Source organism: Herpailurus yagouaroundi, unplaced genomic scaffold, assembly GCF_014898765.1.
Source record: "Herpailurus yagouaroundi ecotype Mexico unplaced genomic scaffold, PumYag 139, whole genome shotgun sequence".
Taxonomy (NCBI): domain Eukaryota; kingdom Metazoa; phylum Chordata; class Mammalia; order Carnivora; family Felidae; genus Herpailurus; species Herpailurus yagouaroundi.
In genome coordinates, this window is record NW_024412394.1 from 18,379,610 (window position 1) to 18,394,930 (window position 15,321).

The following is a 15,321-nucleotide window of genomic DNA, read 5'->3' on the forward strand; positions in this document are numbered from 1 at the left end:
TATGCTAGGGCTAGTCCCTTCTCATTAACATCAAAATTTTCCTGGTTATTCTTGCTTGTTGATATTTCTATAGAAACTTTGGATCAGCTTGCTAATTAAATTTGGGTAGAGGCGGATGACTGGATTAAATTTATAGATTAATTTAGAGAAAACAGGCATATTTATACTATTGAGTCAAAATCCTCTCCATGAATATGTTTTGACTTTTTATTTGTTCAAATTATCTTTCATTTTCCTCACTGGTGTTCTAAACTTTTCTTTCTATAGGTATTATGCATCTATTATTATTTAATTTATCCTTAACTTTTATCCTTAAAAAAATTTTTTTTAATGTTTATTCATTTTTGAGACACAGAGAGAGAGCATGAGTGGGGGAGGGGTAGAGAGAAAGAGAGGGAGACACACAATCCAAAGCAGGCTCCAGGCTCTGAGCTGCCAGCACAGAGCCCAATGCGGGGCTCAAATTCCCAAACTGTGAGATCATGACCTGAGCCAAAATCAGACGCTTAACTGACTGAGTCACCCAGGCGCCCCTATCCTTAAAATTTTTTTTATAAGTGGGGTCTTTTCTGTAGATTCCTGCCTGATTGTTGGTATATATGAAGATTAATTATTTCCGTACATTAATTTTGAATGCAACCACCTTACTATATTGTTTTACTGCTTATGGTAGTTGTTTAGTTGACATTCTTAGGGTTTTCAGATATGCAGTTTTATCACTTTCAGATAATGACATTTTTGCCTCCTCTTTTCCAATTATTCAGCTTCTAATTTCTTCATTTGACTTAATAAGCAAAAGTACAGGATATTTTAAAACACTAAAATCCTGAAACACATAATTCACAACAGGAAAAGAAAGCCATTGTGTATACTTTTACAGCTGTGGTAACTACACTCTTATAATTATATATTGTAGTTATAATCTTGTCAGTGGCTGTTCCCATTGGAAATTATGATTTTCCTTGAGGGCAAGGGCTGTGTTATTCACTTTTATATCCCTGGCATTTAGCTTAGTGCCTCAATAAATGTCTGTTGAAAAATTAAAGAAAAACCAATAATCCAATAACCAAAAACCAAAAACCAATAATCCTAAACAAGTAAAATAACTATCATTTACAAAGTGTCTGTTAATGTCAACTAGCCCAATTTCTCTTAAATTTTTTTTTTAACATTTATTTATTTTTGAGACAGAGAGAGACAAAGCATGAACGGGGGAGGGTCAGAGAGAGAGGGAGACACAGAATCTGAAACAGGCTCCAGGCTCTGAGCAGTCAGCACAGAGCCCGACACGGGGCTCGAACTCACATACTGCGAGATCGTGACCTGAGCCAAAGTCGGACACTTAACCGACTGAGCCACCCAGGCGCCCCTCTCTTAAATTTTTTTAAACCATGGAGCATAAAATAATGTTTTTTTGTTTTTATTTTTGTTTTTCTTAGGTCTGGACACCTTCTCTCCTTGATCGAGTTCTCTGTTCTGCTAACCAAGTGTCTGCTTCAGAAGCCTGATAACCTCTCTATCACCAAACACCAACCGGCCGAGACCAAGTGAGGCATGCAAGTCAGCTCCAGTACCCTGGACAACCTGGAGAATCAAAGACTCCAACCTCCAGGTATAGAGCAGATGTAATGTGGGTAATTCTGGAGAGCATAGGCCAAAGACTGAAATCCTTCTGATCAGTTCTATAGTTGGTGTCTGTCATTTTGAAACATCTTTGAGAAAAAAAAAAAAAAAGAAAAGAAAAGAAAGGTCCTGGCCTATTCTGAGGTCTCTCAATTTTTCTGGTGGTCTGAAACATTCTCAAAATAACACAAGTAGTAATTGACTCAGCCCGAACTTGAGGTTACATTCACTGACTCCAAGTCTAGTGCTCTCTACAGTAGACTACCATGTTACTTCTACTGATTTTTACTCACCAGAAACTGGTTCAGTTCTCTTCTATTTAGGTGATGGTGGGTGAGAGTGCCTTCTAAATGACAAAAATGTTGTCAGTATTCCTAGGAATATTAGCACACAAAAGCAAATTATAGTAACAATAAGAATAAAAATCTCAGCCAGAATTTGCAGAAAAGATACAAGGTAATACAATAATGAAGTACTATTTTACATTTATTAAGCCACCAACAAATTCTGTGGTAATAATTTCTAATGACAGAAGATTGTGCTGAAATGCTCCTGATGCAGCAGTATAAACGCTCTAATGTTTTTGGAAAGCAATTTGGTAACAGATACCAAGAGACCTAAAGATAGATGTTCACACTCTTTTACTCCATCATCCTACTACTCAGAATTTATGTAAGGAATTAATTCAGTTGAAAAGATAGTCATCTGAAGGAAGATATTAATTTTATGTAAGATGTACTCTATAATAAAAAGAAACTGAAATGGCCAACAATAGAGGATGGTTTTAAAAAATTATGCTACATCAACTGAAGGAAATGTTATATTGACATTAAAATAAGATTTACAAAGACTACATAATAGTATATGGAAAGAGTGCTTTATGACAGTAGGAAGTTAAAAAATAAACACAAGAGTACAATGCACACAAAGATAATACTTAAGCCCCCCACCCTGCAAAAATATGTATCAACTGGGCGCCTGGGTGGCGCAGTCGGTTAAGCGTCCGACTTCAACCAGGTCACAATCTCACGGTCCGTGAGTTCGAGCCCCGCGTCGGGCTCTGGGCTGATGGCTCAGAGCCTGGAGCCTGTTTCCGATTCTGTGTCTCCCTCTCTCTCTGCCCCTCGCCCGTTCATGCTCTGTCTCTCTCTGTCCCAAAAATAAATAAACGTTGGAAAAAAAAATATGTATCAACTAGGGAGAAACATAGAAAAAAAGAAAATAGATGTATTAGGGACTGATATAATTTGTTTAATGTTTATTTATCTATTATTTTTGAGAGAGAGGGGGCAAGGAGGGAGGCCAGAAAGAGAGGGAGAGATAGAGAATCCAAAACAGGCTCCCTGCTGTCCATGCAGAGCCAGACACAGGGCTCAAACTCATGAACCATGAGATCATGACCTGAGCTAAAGTCAGAAAAGCTTAACTGACTGAGCCACACAGGTGCCCCAGGCAGTGATAGAATTAAAAACTGCCACAAGGTGAGTTCCCCAGAAAAAGGATTCTGAGATGGAGATTTGAATGCAAGAGGGTTCTACCTCTTGATCCTTCATGATCAACACCTGGGAGAGAGTGATGGCAGCAGGAGTGGGTGGAGAAAAAGTTGGGCTCATTGCAATCCCAGGAGAGATGCTGAAGCTGGACTGGCCTTGGTACTGGTAAGCAGGAGTGACTTTGGATGAGCCTAGTGGGCATCTTTCCCTGAGGAAAACTTAGAGGAAGGTTAATGGAAGAAACTGGTCTCCTCCACTGCAACTGGTCTCAAGGTCCCACCTAGTACTCATTAACTCCACTTCTACTGTCCATGATGAAGTTCACTCACCCTTAGCTAGTGGTTTTTCTGGATTAGGTGGTTTTTCTAAGTGGCCCAGATTCTGTGCCTTAGGACTTGATCTCCTGGTCACCTTGCCCTTCTCAGGCTAAGGCTGCTGCAAGGGAGTACAAAGTGGTCACCCATATCCTGAGGTCAAATATATTCTTCCATGTCCCCTATCTCCTCCAGATGTTTAGGGTCGACTTCTCCCTTAGGACAGTGACTTCTTTCTATGCCTGCTGATTTCTTCACATGAGAAACCCAAGGTGACTAAGCAGTGGACAAAACTTGAACTTGAGTAGGATTCTTGCTGTGCACCCTGGTGGAACATCCTTTATCCGGGAGCCAAGATCTCTAAATTCACAGAGCCCAGAGTTGCAGGAACAAGTGCAGAAATTCTCCCCGTGGACCTCTGGGAGTGTGGGTAAGCAGGGGCACTTCTACTTCTACCCCTCAGTTCTTAGACCCATGTACTCGGACCATTAGGGACACCACACTATATAATAGCTGTTGATTTAGGGTATATTCTGTAAGGTATCACCTCCAGGCCAGTCTCTCAGTTGTATCTCAATAAGCCTTTTCATTGTTCTATCTGTGTGGTGCAGTATGGGATAAGGCCAGGGGATCCTATGATCATATACCCACTACCACGCCTCACCTTATCCCTATTTGTGGATCAAACACTCTGTAAGCCCTCAGATAATGATGTTGTCTAGGGCCCTGTAAATAGGAAAGGCAAACTCATAGCTAAAATATTTGTCAGTATCAGTCAAAATTAATTATTACCAGGGTCGAAGGAATCCAGTGAAGTCAACTTTACACCAAAAGACTGATTGATCTCCCCTAAGTTATGGTGCTGTATTAGGAACATAGGATTGGTCTCTATTGCTGGAGGTTTGGAAATTTGGTAGTGGCAGTAGCTAAAGCAGTATTGGTGAGTGGAAGCCCATACTGTTGAGCCCATATGTATCTACCATTCCTGCCACCATGCCTACTTTGTTGTGCCAACACTGAGGCCAACACAAAAGCTAGCTGATGTCAGCTGGCTGAGCCCTTCTGTTTACTTAGTGCTTAGTGTGTTCTGTGGTTCAGTTAAGAGTTCTGGGTGTGTAAAATGACTCAGATATGGAATTTGGGCAAGCAATCATGAATTTTTATTGGTATTGCTGCCCTCAGCCTGAATTATTTTGATTGTATATATTGAACAATACTCTTGTTGGCTGCCCATCTATCTTGCCCATAAGGATACTCTTTTCAGTTATCCATCTCCATAGCTTTCTAAGGACAACGCCCCTCTTTCTGCCTCTCCAACCTTGCCTCTCACTACAATAGTTGAATGCATTTTGCTTCTAAAGTTTAAGCACTGCCACTACCTCTAATATTTCAGGCTACTCTCATCCCCATTATTATAAAGGAGCCCAGTTCTGTGATGACACCTCTAACCACAAGTTCTGGACTATAAGGGAGAGCCACCAGTGAGTTTCTCAGTGAATCTGATGTCCCTCTTACCAGGTCCTTCCTTACTGCTTTGGTCTTTCCTCTGAGCCTTCACATGGAAAATAGTCATCTGGTGGAGTTTTCAGCCTCACATAATAAATCCACTCAAGTATGCTTCCTTCTACGACACATTGGTTCCCTTTTCCATTGTCTGCAAAAGAAGTTCTGGCATTTACTTCTCATTGAGTGTGGGCATCACTTTCTCCAAGTATCTAAGAGCCATCCTAGCAGTGTAAACTGCCAAAGCCCAGGAGAATGCTTCCATATCAACACTCCCTTGGCCAACTTTATATTATACTTCCCCTTGATTCTACACCCTCAGAATCCAATCCTGTACATCCTCTCTTAGCTCATATTGGCTATGTCCTGCAGCTCCTTCAGGGTATAGTTCCTTTCTTCTTCTTGCAGACCCAGTGCATCTGTGACTGCCTTTGTTGTGACTTAATGCACTATGTCATTGACTATAATGGGTTATGATGGGTCTAGTGGCGAGAAGGGAAATGGTGGCAGATTCGGATAGGATATATGTTGTCTTGCAAGTCAGAGGCATAAGTACCATCCTTATGGGAGTGATGAGTACCAGCCTTTGACAAGGAGTAGGCCCTTTATGCACACCTAGAGGCTTCAAGGGAATATGCAGCTTCAAGATTTCTGTCACATCAACCCAAATACCCACCTCCCATTTATCAGGGTCACACTTTCCCAATTAGAGCTTCAACCTAAGTGTAGCAGACCCGCCACTGAAAATTTAATGTCTTCTGGAGCTCTGCTAATTTGACGCTTAAATCTTGAGCCTGATCTTTGATTTTATCTGCCCTCCAGCTATTGGAAATGACAGTCTCATTGTGCTCTGCAAAGAGGCCCTCCGGCTTTTATGTTTAGCTGTTAATTACTGATTAATTGTGCTCAGCCTTTCCTTGTCTTTCTCTAGAGCATCTCTTGCCCTTATAATTACCAATTTCCTCATGCTTCTCAAATACTGGTTCCATTGCCCCAACCAGTGCCCTCCATTCCAAAAGTATGCCATTCCAGAAACTGTCATCAATCATACCACTGCTGCAGGCCCGGCTTTATCCATGCTCTTGATGGGGTCCTTATTTCCAGATAGCTGGTGGGTGACTCAGATTTAGCACCTACTTTCTTGCGCCACTCCCGCAATCAGCTGTCACAAGCTGGGTTTCCTGGGAGGCAGAGTCTGCCATGGAGAGCAGCATGCAGGAGGCTTATTAGAGGGCACTCTTAGATCAGCATTTGTGGGAGTGTAAAGAAGCAGAATTGAGCAGGGAAGCTTGACTGAAGCTGTCACAACACAGGCTTCTGCAGACCCCAAGAAAGTCTCTGGAACTGGGATGGCCCTGAAGAGTTGCCCTCACTTTGGGGACCTTGACCAGTCATTGGGTGGGGGCTGCTATGTCCCCTGGGAAGGGGACATAACTTTGGATGAAGCTACTCAGTTCAGCAGAGGATAATCTCAGGGCAGAGGGGGTTAGCTGGGATCTGTCAGCCATCCACCCTCCCTGCAGCTAGCTAAAGGAATACATGCCTGAAAGAAGGGTCTGGATTTGGGCAGCACACTACAGTGTTCATTGTGATGTTTTTTAAGTTGTTATAATTAATTATATTTTAACAGCAAAAAAAAAAAAAAAAAAAAATCAAGTCATTAAAAAAATACCCAGGAGTAGGGCGCCTGGGTGGCTCAGTCAGTTAAGCATCTGCCTTCAGTTCAGGTCATCATCTCACGGTTCACAGTGAGTTCAAGCCCCACATCGGTCTCTGTGCTGTCAGTGCAGAGCCTGCTTCAAATCCTCTGTCCCCCTCTCTATCTGCACCTACCCCATTCACGCTCTCTTTCTCGAAAATAAAAATAAATAAAAACTTTTTTAAAATGCCCAGGAGAAAATAGTGCCATCTTTTCTGTGCTTTCCTCTGGAGTCTTAGTGGTTTGTCCCGGGGAAGGTTTCCCCACCTGAAGAATGGCCCAGACAAAACAAATAGAAACTTGGGCGTGCCTTGGTCAGTGAAACTACCGATAGGGGGGGTCAATTAGCCTCTCGTGACTCACCATTCCCCAACCCACCCAACCCAGACCAGAAAGAGGCAAGTCAGGTGGAGCCTTCAGGCTGCTTCATGGCAGAACAAGCTGGCAAACCTGTGTAACCTGAACAAATAATTCGAGGCTTGCTTAGAGGCCTATTGCCACATGGCACCCATGCTAAAAACACATAAATCTGATGCCTAAGACCTTGAAAATCAATTTATGTCTTTACTGAAGCCTGGTGAAAATGTGACAAAGACACACTTCCTAAAAATAAAAAATAAATTATCCTTCCTAAAAATCCTATGGAGACAGCTCATTCCTAAGGTTTCATGTATTCCAGCTGCTGCTCTCTGAATCTCTCATTTCTCCTGCTGGCAAAACTCCAAAAGACCTTGCCTCCACCTCTAGATTTACACTTCTTCCGCAAATATATATACAAATCAATTTTATGTGTATAAATCAATTTAGTCTTTCTCTGCACTTTCCAATTCTCCTGTCCTCCTTACCCTCAACAACATGCAAAGGGCAGACACAGACTCATGAGCAGACGTGTTGGGGGGCGGGGGGAGGGATGTAAAATTTGGCCTGTGACACTTGAATTGGTAAATATGCTATATTTTTATGCTATCTTTGATGGTAAAACACTCCACCACATAAGAACCCAATCATAAATTAAAATGTATGAATCACCCCTTCTTTAGAGCTTCCAACTCATTATTCCTATGATGGCCTATCTGCTCCACTTCCCCTCATTGTCCAGCAGAGTGTTTCCATGGTGCTTTGTCTGGAATAGATCCGACTGCTTTGCACTTGTCCTCTTGAAAAACCTTGTTGACCTACGTGATAGGGAGAATACATGAATATGAGTGTACATTTGTGCATATACACACGAACGCAATTTTGCATATTATTTCAGTGAGTTCATGGACTCCTCAGTAAGTCCACTAATAACCACTTAGTTTCCTTCCCTAACTCCCAGTTCCTAAAATTCTCACCCCAAATGTTAGCTAAACCAATAATACACTTAGATGCCCATGACAGGATACAAACTCCTTTTTTTTATATTGGCAAATGAATCATCCTTATAAATTACATACAGCACACATAAATTGTATACTAGAAAAGCCAACATTTTAATTCATTCCTTCCTGTTAGTCACTCACTCATTTAACAAGCTTTTTTTTTTTTTTTTTTTTTTTTGCTAAGCACCATTTTAGAGTAATATACTTACTTAAAATCAATTTCCAACTTTAAGAATGAAGCCAGTTCATGGGGAGAACCGCTATGTAATTAGACAATTGCAATAGTGTGCTGGGACAGAGGGTGCTGTAGGAGCCTCAGGGAAGAAAGCAGTGAGGCGAGAGCAGTGGTGGGGAGGGCACCTAATTCTCTCTGGGAGTTGGGTATGGCTGAGAGTAATTTCAGGGAGAGCTCTTTGGAAAAGGCAGTACATAAACTGTATATTGGTGAATTCTTAGCGTTTTCAGAAAACAAGAGTGGAAGTGGGAGAAAGACCTTCCCTCCAGGAAGGATAGCATTTGCAAAGATGGAAAGGCAGGAGGAAGTTGATGAGCTCATCACTGGTTTACTAGGGCTGGGGTGGAGGGTAGATATGCAGACTGCCCTATGGAACAAGGGTCAGTTCACAGAGGGCCTGGAATACTGGTCGAAGAATTTACTCCTTATCCTCAATAGGATGTGCAGCCTCTGAAAGCTATTTAGCAGGCATGACAGACTCAGCTTTGCATGTAGCATGGTGAGGTGTGGCAATCCTCACGCCTATGCATGGAGATTGCTTCTATGTTGCATTTAAAAATTTGGAAATAATAATAAAGAATTGAAATTACAAATGACTTGATTTTAAGAAATTACAACTGGTGCTTGGTTATACATTTATATAACAGCACCCTGAGCCACTTGCTTTTAAATGTTATTTTGAATGGAGTTATCTCCAGAGCTGTGGGAATAGCATGCATAACTGCCATCGCAGCTTATCTCTGTTCCAGGTTCTAGAGAGGCTCCTGAGAGAAACTCTAATACTAAACTGTTGCGTTTATTTTTTTTAAATTTTTTAGTGTTTATTTTTTTGAGAGGGAGAGAGAGAGAGAGAGAGGAAAAGAGAGAATCCTAAGCAGGCTCTGCGATGTTAGCGGAGAACCCGATGCGGGGCTCAAACTCAGGAACCGTGAGATCACGACCTGAGCTGAAATCAAGAGTGGGATGCTTAACCGACTGAGCTACCCAGGCGCCCCAATATTGAGTTTGTTTATAGTTTTATATTTTTTCTACTTTATTTTTTTTTAATGATTACATTTTTAGTTTAAAAAGGAGAGAAAATGGAAATGAAGAGAACATGCATCAGGCATCAACATCATTAAGTGGATATTCTACTTACTTACATATTTAGAATATGCTTTTATTAGTTTTTTTAATAATATCTCTTCCCTGAGTAGTCTGCTGTCTGTTTACTTCACTTTCTAGGTCAGTTTGCATCAGAACTGAGATCCACTCAAGGGAGTAGATAATGCGTGTGAATTTCGTTTGCTGTGGTATATGGCAAGAGGAAAAAGTTTTAAACCAAATTCATCGGGGTGAAAAGAACACAACCTTTGGTAATGGACAGATCTGAGTTCAAATCCCAATTCTGTTACTTATGAGATATATAACATTGGACAAGATATTTAACATCTCTAAATCGTAGTTTTCCTTTGTATAAACTAGAGCTAATAACAATTTTCTTGTAAGATTGCTGTGATAAGTGAAAGAACATGTATTCAGTGCTTGTGTAGTGTTTAAAATGTGGTGGTTAATAGTAGAAAGATCACCGTGAAGGTGGTGGTTTCTGAAGCTAAATTGCTTACCAAGACCAGGCACAGAAGACTCATTCAGGAGGATGAACAATTAACTCATGAGGCCTAACCTAAGACAGTTACAAAAGGAGAGACTAAATTTTAGAAGTAATCAAAACTTGATGGTTAACTGGGGTATGCTAACTACTATAGCGAACAACCCCTAAAATCTTTATGGTATGATACGATAAAGGTTTATTTCCCCCTGTGTTAGTTCAGGTCCACTGAGAAGCAGATGCCAGGATGAGATTAGACATGCAAGAGGTTTATGGGGGTAAACACCTGTGGAGGATAAACAGATGCCAAGGGAGGAGAGAAGAGCTTTCACACCACAAGTGTGGACCTGATACCACTGAAGGAGAGTGTTATGCCCAGAATTCGTGATCCCCAAAGACCACCAGGGAGACGAGTCCAATGCAAAAGCAAAGAGCCTTTATTCATGCTAGCTCGAGCTCAGTCCCCTACCTGCACCGATGCAGCGATGAGATACCAGAGAGAGAGAGAGAGAGTGGGGTTTCAAAAGCACAAAGGTTTTATAAGGATCATGGCCTCAGCCGATTGGCTGGGGAAGGATAGAACAATGGCTGCCAAGGTGTGGTCCCAGATCAGCAATTATCAGCATCACCTGGAACTTGTTAAAAATGCAAATGTTGGGCCTGATGGTCACAGACCCACTGAATCAGAAACTCTGGGGGTGGGGCTCAGCAATCTGTGTTTGAACAAGTTTTCCAGGAGATTCTGATGCACCTGAAGTTTAAGAACCACTGTGTCTGAGGTTGTTTAACATGTTTGGCCTCAGTGTATACAGAATGTTTCTCACTGGTCACCTATTAACCATTGGCTGTCAGCCTTGCTGTGCTATATAAATACCTAGCACCAAACACCATCCCCAGAGACTCTGATTTAATTGGTTTGGGGAGGGGTCAGTTATTAAAATGCTCCCAGGTTATTCTAAGCCTGGACAGGGTTGAGGGCTCCTGCCTCCGGCCCCTACCTGAGAGAAGCCCTCCCTCGTCTACTCACACTTTTCACGCCTCTCACACTCCCCTTCCTCCCACCTTAGACTTTGGAAGAATGCATCAATTGGTAGCCTGCTTTCCTAGAAAACATAAGTTACTGAAGGGGAGGAGGCGTGGTCTGAGGTTTGAGCAGGAACTTCTTTCTGCGGCCATGTCAGGGACATAGTCACTAGTTGGCCGGCCTAGGTCTGCTCTTTCAAGAGCAGCAAGGAAAGAAGTTTGGGTAGGGAGATTCCTGGACTTCAGTGTAGTTTCAAGAAAGATTCAGCCAGGTCAGTGGAGATTCCGTGAGTCAGAGTCACCTGCTGGAGGAATCCCATGTCTTGCAGGAATGGGTCTGAATTTCTACACTCACCACACTTAGTCCTTGGCTGGGAGCAGTCCATGGGAAATGTAGTCTTGGCACAAACACAGTGATAGATCCAGTGGGGCAGCAGCTGGGGTCAGAGTAAATCTTGTCCCCCTCTTAATGCTCATTTTCATGACCCTCACCCCTATGTCATAGTACAGTGCAGATCAGTGGACTTGCAGAGCTCCACTGAGTCCTTCCGGGACCCATGCTCCTTATTACTATGGCTCTACTCTAGGTTCTCTCCATCAAGTTGGCAGGTAGGAAAAGAGAATGCAGGTCATGTAGGAAAGTTTTCCACAAGATTCACCCAGACTTTGCTCACATAACCTATGTTCAGATGATATGGGCCAGGATAAAGTCACATGGCTTCATCTAATTGCAGGAAAATATAGGCCAGTTGCATACCTCAACAACTATTTGCCTGGGACAAATGAGAGACATGGTAATGTCCCCAGTTTCTGGCTTGGATTACTGGATAGATGGTGGTGTTGCTCACTGATAAAGAAGATACAGGAGAGCATGTGACTTCAGAGGAAGTGGAGCTGTCTAGCAGCCAGCTGGACATTTGAGTCTGGAGCCCAGGGTTAGAGATAACCCAGATGATGGTTGAAACCATGCATTGCTGAGAGATAAGAAAATGGCTAAGAACATAATTCTGAAGAACACTAAAGTTTAAGGGACTATGTGACTCAACATCTATTTCAATCTCCCTTGAGTGCACCTTTCCATGCTATAAATCTGGAAGCTAAAAACATTTTGGAGACTCCCTGAAGCTAGGAATTCCAAGGATGTGATTTGGGTTCTGCCAATTGGACACACCTCACAGAAGACTCCAGTGTCAGAACTGAACTGGTGGTGGTGGGGTGGGTGGCAGGCAGGGCAGAAGGCATCCATCTTGCTGGTATGAAGGGTAGGAACACTGGATCCCAGGCGGGCAGCTGTAGCCATGATCTCCTGGCTCAGCAGGCACTTCCCAACCGTGGCAGAAGCAGCAGCTTCCTTAGCAACTCGGTCCTGAGTGTGGCTTTGTTCCTGGTAATTGAGCCTAAAGTCTTCTTATTCAACTCTCCCACTGGTTCTGTAAGCCAATTAATACCTTGTAATTATCCCTTTCTACTTAAACCAGCCAGGATAGGTTCTATCCTTTGTACCTAAACCATGACAGATATAGACAGTCAGAGAAACCTGAACCTTTGAAAGAGGCTGAGAAGGAGAGGCCAGAGAAATGGGACTAAAACCAGGAAAGACAGATGCCCCAAAATCCAGGGAAGGGAGAGTTTCCATAAGTGGTCATCAGTAAATGCTACAGCGTGGCCAAGACAGATACAAATATAAAGTAAAATAATTCAGCCAGGAGATCACAGGGAAACTCGACAGGTATAAGCCCAGTGGAATAGGTGGGGAGGAAATTGGATTGCAAGAGGTTTAGGAGATTCTTCCATTTTATTTGGACTAAATTTATGGAGTAAGAATCAGGTATTATAGTCAGGTATTAGGAAGATTATTTTATGCTCATTATTGTGCCTGGAAATCCAGAATAGCAATCAGATCCCTCCAGATGTAGGAATTTGTCTTCCAACATCATTTATTGAAGAAGGCTGTAGCCCCAGCTCTGTTAGTTCTGCAAAATCATTCTCTGAACCTCTATTTTTAAAAGAGAAAAAAAGATCCCTTCGAATGGACAGACCAAATCTACCTGGCCTTCTGCCCTGACAGAATGATGTAGGAAATAAAAGCACAGGATTTGGACTTGGCCATACTTAGGTCTTAATCCTGGTTTTGCCACTAATTTGGCTATATGACCTCTGGCAAGTTACCTACACCTAGCTTTCTCCTCTGTAAACTAAGGATTGATATTATCAGCCTCCAAGAGTAGTTATGATGATTAGTTGAGATATGTAAGGCATTGGGTAAGTAAAAAGTACTCAATAAATGATACTTCATTTTTTTTTCCTTAGGAGAGAGAGAGCGCGCATGCACAGGGGAGGGGGAGGGCAGAGAGAGAGAGAGAGAGAGAGAGAATCTTAAGCAGGCTCCACACTCAGCATGGAGTCCAACACTGTGCTCAGTCTCACGACTGTGAGATCGTGACCTGAGCCGAAATCAAGAGTCAGATGCTTCACTGGTTGAGCTCTTTGCCACCCGGCGCTCCAATGATAGTTCATTTTGTAAGTGGCCAAAAATACCTTTTGGGAAATAATAAACTATACTCCCTTCCTCACAGGGTTGCTGGCCAAATGAGATTATGTACAGAAAAGCAAAATATAAGGTCTGTTATCAGAATGAAAAAACACCGTAAGAAAGGTCACCCCTTAAACCAGAAAGTGACTAAGCTCCTTAACAACGTGATTGTGCTATGAGTTGGTAGGGAGAACAGGGCCAGGACAAAGGGGAGCTGAAGATAAGATTCAACTGTTGCACAGTTTTTCCCAGTGCTGGCCCTTGTTGCCATAATAGACATAACAGACACAACCAACATTCTACCATAAAGGGCAGTAGATTAATATACACCTGTCAGTAAAGATGGAAACTCTGTGCCTGATAGCTGGGTACGTGGAAGGGGTAAAGGGAGCTGATACATTTGCTTGAAATTAGGTAAAAGATTCATGTATGAAGAACCCCATTCTGGATGTCTTCAGTGCCAAACTTCCCTCCCCTTCCTGCCTCTTTCTGGGCCTCTGCAGAAAGCACACACACCAACTCTGTACAAAGTAAGAATTCCAAAGAGCTTACATGGAGATAAACTGCCTGCTTGTTCAAATAGGAAAGCCAGAAATCCTTGGAGATGGGCAGGTGAGTTCCTCCTGCTTTCCTGCCTCACCCAGCCCTGTTCATGGCCCTCCATTACAACAAAGAGGTGGGGTTACACTCCATTCTCTACAGCATCCCCCCTTTGTTTGGTCCTCCCCACAAGAATATAGCCAAAAAGTTGCATCCTGGTGGCCAAGGGACCTCCTGATACCCCCACCCTACCTTCTATTCCACCCCTCCCCATTCATTGACTTTATCCTTTTTCCCATTAGAGACTAAACACAGCCAGGGGAGTGAGTTTTTCACTGTAGATCATTTTATTTTTTCCATTTACCGTTGTTCTGATCATCAATCAGCCATTTTCCCTGTTACCTCACTCTGTAGGTGAAGCATTAAAGCTGTGTTAGAGTTCAAGGCCAATCTACCTTCTACTGCAGCTGGAGGCACCCCTGGCAGTGCAATGCTCTACTCACTTGGCCACTGTCATAGACCCTTCGGGAGTGGGCAGATGGGGCATGAGGGCAGAGGCAGTGTGGCCTGCTGAACAGGTGTCAGTGCTGGCTGAGTCAATGTGCTAGGAGGGATGGCTGGTGCTGGCCCACGGGAGGCTTAGTAAATCACTCCTGATTGCTAGCCTCTGGGACTTCACATCTTATAATTTCCCAAAACAGACCTATGATTATAAGTGCTCAACCTAGTCATCACTGCCCAAGCCCAGGTGTTCTGAAGAAGTAGGGTGTAAGCTTGTATTTACAAAGAAAACAATAAGGAGCTATTTACCCGGCAAACACATTCTGTAGAGTAGATCACATGTACACATCGTACTGCCTTCCTCCATCTTCCCGCAGCACCCTACAAAGTCCTGACAAGCCACCAAACCAGGATTATATTGTGGCCCTGCTTTCTGTAGGTGGTGCTCAAATTTTCATAAAAGAGAATTTAATTTTATTCAATTTGGTCTGCTAAATTTATACATTTATTTTAGTGTCTATTCTATGCCTGCCACTCTGGGGTGAGACATAAATGAAAATATTGGGACTGCCTTGAAGGAACATTCAACAGAGTTACAGAAATAGGCACCTTTACTATTTCACAGTAGGACTGTGGCTTTTCTCCCCTTTACCCTAGACTTTCCAAGGATCATTAGCCTATGATTTCCTCCCTCTCTCTTGCTTTGGGGAAAGAAAAATTGAAACCTTTATGTTAAGACTTATTTCTCCATGGGATTTGGAATTGGAACCACATAGGGGACTCAGCTTCATTCATCAACTTTTTCTTTCATTGTCAACCTCTTTGCACTTGCCCTAGAAACATGCTCAAATCTATTCTATCTTTATATGTCTCTACCTTCCTTTCCTCTTGGGATGTAGTTTTTTTTT

General features: G+C 42.6%; 1 protein-coding gene and 1 long non-coding RNA gene across 2 annotated transcripts in view; one reads left to right on the forward strand and one right to left on the reverse strand.

The window, feature by feature from the left end:
• The window catches only part of PAQR8 (progestin and adipoQ receptor family member 8), a 119,665-nt gene that overhangs the window by 39,466 nt on the left and 64,878 nt on the right, over nt 1-15,321 (forward strand). Inside the window, exon 2 of the mRNA XM_040473757.1 lies at nt 1,440-1,612. The gene's annotated coding sequence lies outside the window, so the exon portion shown is untranslated. The remainder of the gene's footprint in view (nt 1-1,439; nt 1,613-15,321) is intronic.
• LOC121029575 (uncharacterized) lies at nt 7,571-10,409 on the reverse strand. The gene is made up of 2 exons (XR_005789776.1): nt 10,286-10,409; nt 7,571-7,807 (listed from the first exon to the last, which is right to left on the reverse strand). It is a non-coding gene; the product is annotated as an uncharacterized LOC121029575 (long non-coding RNA).